We start from the raw sequence: 5,318 nt of genomic DNA, 5'->3' as shown, positions 1-5,318 counted from the left end.
CACAGATCAGACTCGTAGTGATCCACCTGGATCACTGTGTAGCCCAGGCTGGCCTCCAATACACAGGCTGGGATTATAGGCGAGCACCACCACACTGAGTCTCAATCACAGTCTCAGTGCACCCCCGGGGGTGGGGCCAGCACAGTGTGCCTGGGATTGAACCCAGGCTCCTGCGTCTGCCTAAGCAGGCACTTTGATCCTCTGAGCTGTCAGGCTGATTCTAAACAGGACTTTTGAATTTTGAAAGGTGACTGCAAGGTCCTGAGTTCAATCTCTGGTACTGCAAAAAAAAAAAAAAAAAAAGAAAAAAGAAAAAAAGAAAGGTGACTGGATGGTGAGGGCACTCTAGCTGATATGCCTGTTAGGAGGTGGGGTCTGTTTGGAAGAAGTGGGTCATGGGCCATGACCCAGAAGGACACATATCCCTTCCCCACCCCTCCTCCATCTCTCTGCTTCTCTGCTGCTATGCCATCAGCAGCCAGCTCCCTTCTATGATGGCCTAGCCATCCTACCTTGAACTAAGGCCTCCACCAATTGGGATCTATAGAAAGCCCTTCCTAGTCCTCACTGAGGTCCAGAAAGCTTACATTTGTAATCCCAAGGCAAAGTTATTGGCAGTCTATCAAGTTAATTCCAATCTACTATTCCCGGTGCAAGCTATGCTATAAATACACAGGAATATCCAAAACGGTGGGGAAGTCAAGGGGGTCCTGCGTCCAGCTATGAGGATGGCTGACCAGAACAAAGGCCTCAACCCAGGGCCAAACTTGGGTTTTCTTAATTCGTGAAGAAGGGAGTGGCTTGAGAAGAGTGACAAAGATTGGCAGGAAGTAGGCGAGTGTGCGAGCTGGGCTAGGTAGGAGGCCTGAAATCACCTCCGCAATATGCAGAGGGAAGGAGATGCAGAGGGAGTAATCTGCATAATACAACTGAGGTAGTGTCTGATGATTTGGGGCTGGTGCTTCAGCTCCGACGTGTAATCTTTTATGCCTTGGGAAGTCATTGCCTCGTCTTGAGGTTCACCCAGCCGACAGTGTGGAGCACGGCTCTCTATCTCGCCCTGACTCACATTTATTTGGGAGCTAGGGGTGGTGGGGAAACACTGCCCTGTCTTCTTGCTTCAAATACTACACATCAGCACCTCCCCAGGACTGGTTTGTGTTGCTTAACACCAAGCGAAGGGATAAGGAAAAGCCTTAGCCAGCTCTGCACATGAATGCGTGGAAAGAAGGCCAGGATCAGCTGAAATGGGGACAACTGCTCTCCTTCGAGGAGTCACCCAGGTTCTTCTCCATGGTGACCCAAACTCTTCCTTCCTTAAAGTTGCAGGTATCTTCTCCCAGCCATGAGGAAGGTGACTAGGACACCTCTTACTGGTGGGTGTGCTTGTGCTCAGTTTGTTGGTCAGTCTGCCCACACTTCCTGCTGAGGCCTTGGAGCGCTCTTGCTTCAGTGAGCCAGGAGAAGGACAGCCAGCTCCTCATCCGGGCCTGCCCGAGCCATCCACAGGGTTCTGGAGAACTGCCTCTTGCTCGCACTGGTAGGAGCTGGGAGAAAGACCAACTCTGCGACTGGGGCTGCAGAAGCTGCTGCAGGGCAGAGAGCGCACTTGCTCCATCAGGGCTGGGCTGCCCTTGGGCTGCTAGGAAGGCTTCTGGCTCTTACACCCACTATTCTTTCATCCTTTGGGAAGGGGAACACGGGCTTTTCTGGGGCTCTTGTCTCATCTACGTCCATTCATGGCACTGGGGCGGAGACTTCTGCAGTGCCCTGATTGGGCTCAGGCAGAAATAAAGAAACCGAAGAAACTTACTATCATGTTTTCCTTCAAGTCTTGGGATCCCTAGGCTATCTGACTTTCCCTAGCTTTTAAAGTCTTCCAAACATTGCTTCTGTAGGGGCCAGGGATATAGCTCAGTGGCATAAGTGCTTGCCTGGGAAGTGCAAGGTCCCATGTTTGATATCTATAATCTTCCAATATTTATGTTTTATGTTATATTCAGGGTTTTCTTAGGGAAGATCTAGGACAACACTGAAGGAACCAGAAGCCTGTTTTAAACCCATTTTAAAATACTTAGTATGGTGGCACACACCTGTAATCCCAGCACTTGGGAGGCTGAGGCAGAAGGATCACCAGGAATTTGAGGACAGCCTGGGTTGCTACACGGTGAGTTCAAGGTCAGCCTGAACTGCCCAGTGAGACCCTGTTTCAAAAAACAAAAACAAACAAACCAAAGTCCCTTACTTGCTGGGCTTGGATGCTGGTTACCTCGGCACTCAAGAGGCTGAGGCAGAAGGATTGCTATGAGTTCACACCAGCCTGGGCTACATAGCGACTTGAGGACAGCTGGAATGGCACAGCCAGAACTTGTCTCAAGCAAACAACAAATAAAATGAAAACACTTACTTTAGTAACTGGAGTCTTTTAAAAGCCATGAAGCCTTCATCAGTTCGCAGCCTAAACGGCAGTGTGCACAAACACACAAGCACGTGCTATAGTAAGAGCCACAAATAGCCCTGACTCATGCACACCAAGCAGCACTCCCACAGAGCTTCCTGGTTCCAGAGCACTGACACACAGGTGTGTCGGGCGCCCTCCCGTCCAGCAGGAAAGCACTCAACACGATTTGTGCGGCGGAAAGGCTTTAATCGTTCTCCTGAGTGATGCGCCCCGAGAGAGCACAGTTCCTCTCTCCGTCCCCCTTCCTGTCTCTGACCCTCCGCGTCGCGGAGTGTTTCTTTTATATCCTCACACTGTCCAATCGAGGGTTGATACATGTTACAGCGCCATTGGTTACAATCTCAGGGAAGGTATCTTACATCATTATAGGCGGGTGTATAGCGACTGCGGAAGCAGGAAATGAGCGCCATCTTGGCACACTCGGTGGGAGGGGTAATCTAGCGCAGGCTTCAAGGGCTGCAGCAGGCCTCACCCAATGGTCCCTAGGAGTTTTGGTTCTGAAGCCGCGATTCGCGGCATGGGCTCTCTACACAGGTGTTCACATATGTACACACATGTGCACACAGGTACTCAACAATGTCGCAATCTAGAATAGGTTCTATGGACTAAGTGCCTGCATAGGCAAGCACAGGGACTGGGGTTCGATCCCCAGCACCACATGCTGTGTTGGCCCTGTCTCTGGGTGCGCTGAGCCGGCCACAGACACCAGGTATAGCGGCACAGGCCTGTAATCCCAGCACTGGGGAGGCTGAGAACAGCAGGATTACTATGAGTCCGAGCTGCATAATGAGATCCTGTTCCAAATACATTTTTTAAAAAATAGATTTTATTTCTTGATTTTTGTTTTGCTTAAATAAAAGTTCAATTTGGTCAGGATTCTTGCCTAAGGTTGAAGAGCTATTGTTACAATTTTTGTCAGTTTTAGCTCTGTTCTTATGTTATAAAAACACACTATTTAGGATAAATTATCCTTTATTCTATTGAAAATTACACACTTAAAAAGTAATCATTAAGCATAATTTTGTTTTCTTAAGGTACAATGATAGGTTTTAGAGTCAGAAAGATCTGAACTCAAATTCTAGCTCCATCCTTTAATCGTCTATGCAATCTTTCTTTTATCCTTTTCTTGTCTTTATTTTATTTATTTATTTATGTATTTATTTGGTGGAACCAGGGATTGAACTCAGGCCCTTGCACTTGCCAGGGAAGCACTTATTCCACTGAACCACCTCCCTGGCCCCTAAATGGCAGGGTTTTTTTTTTGTTGTTGTTGTTGGGGAGGCACTCAGGATGCCTTCAGGGCAGGTCTGGTTTGGCTTGAGGATAAGGGGATCAAACCACAGCATCCTGAGCCTGACTGCTTTGTTTCAGCAGGCACTTAAACACCTGAGCTAATGGGCAGCCCCCCCCCCCAACTTTTTTTAAATGCAGAGATGTTTATTATTTCTTTTTTATTTTTTATATTTATTTATTTATTTACTTATTTTTTGCGGAACCGGGGAATGAACTCAGGCCCTTGCACTTGCCAGAGAAGCGCTTATTCTACTGAGCCATCTCCCTGGCTGCAGCGATGTTTATTAAAGGTAGGAAAAGAAACATGCTTTATAGAGTGTGAACCAACTAAGATTGAGGAAAGACATACGCACTGCAGGTGAAAGAGAACACAGTGGTTCTTTTTGTTTATTTTTTAAGATAGGGTCTCATTATGTAGTTCAGGCTCAATCCTCCTGCTTCAGCCTCCTAAATGCTGAGATTATAAGCTGACCCACCCACCCTAGTAAACTGTATAATATTGAGTAAATTAATCAGCTCCTCTGTGCCTGTTCAGTTTTTCATTTTATTTATTTATTTGGTTTTCTTTGAGACAGGGTCTCACTACATAGTTCAAGCTCACCTTGAACTCATTATGTTGCCCAGGCTGGCCTTCCTGAGTGCTGGGATGACAGAGGTGTCTCATCACGCCCAGTTTGCACCTCATTTTCTTCATGTGTGTAATGGGAATAATGATAAAATTACTTTGAAAGGTTGCTTTGAAGGTAGAGATAGTCACATTCTTAAAGCTGACTGTCTAGTGTATTGGGATGCCTCAGTAAAAAAATGGTAGTTATTATTGCAAGAGAAAAAACTAACAATAACTTCACTGTGCTTCTATAACGAAGAAAGCATGACTCAGACTCAGAGCTCTCCAGAACAGCCTGCGTCTGTCCATTGCTGTTTGGCGTAGCCCCTGAGACCTTCCTTCATAATCACGGACATCTCCGTAATTTTAGAACTGGAATTTAAAGTCCCCTAGTGCAAGCTTTGCACTTTATAGATGAAGAAACTGAGGCTGGGAAGGGTGGAACGAGTTCAAGGTCACAGTGCTAGCCTGGTTCATGCTCCACCTTGTAGGACACACAAAAGCGTAAGCAGGAAACAAAGTTTGGAAAGACATCTGGGTTCCAGAAAGAAGATTCAGATTACTGAAACCTGGAGGGGTGTGCGGGTGCCCCACTCGCATGCACGCACGTGTGGGCACCATCCCCCCATGGGCTGTCACAGGCACCCAGACATGCCTGCCTACCATCCCGGCAGAAATCTGCAACGGTAGGCAGTAGGGGAGCAGAAAGGAGCAGGCCATGGACACGAAAGGGACATATTTTCACCACTTCCCAACCGGTTCCGGAGGGTAGGACACAAGGGCAAGGGAACATCTTGCCAGCCAGCGAACAGGCTTAGGGGTCCATGTGCCCAAACCAGATACAGGGCAGCAGAAAGCGCTGAGATTGGTGTCTCCTGCCCATACAGTTCTGCTTTCCTTCATTTCTTTTTTTTTTTTTTCTTTTTTTTTTTTTTTTTTTTTTTGTGGTGTGGTACC

The sequence above is a fragment of the Octodon degus genome, unplaced genomic scaffold (assembly GCF_000260255.1).
Source record: "Octodon degus isolate 3935 unplaced genomic scaffold, OctDeg1.0 scaffold00162, whole genome shotgun sequence".
In the NCBI taxonomy this organism is placed as follows: Eukaryota; Metazoa; Chordata; class Mammalia; order Rodentia; family Octodontidae; genus Octodon; species Octodon degus.
This window is presented reverse-complemented; position numbering follows the sequence as displayed.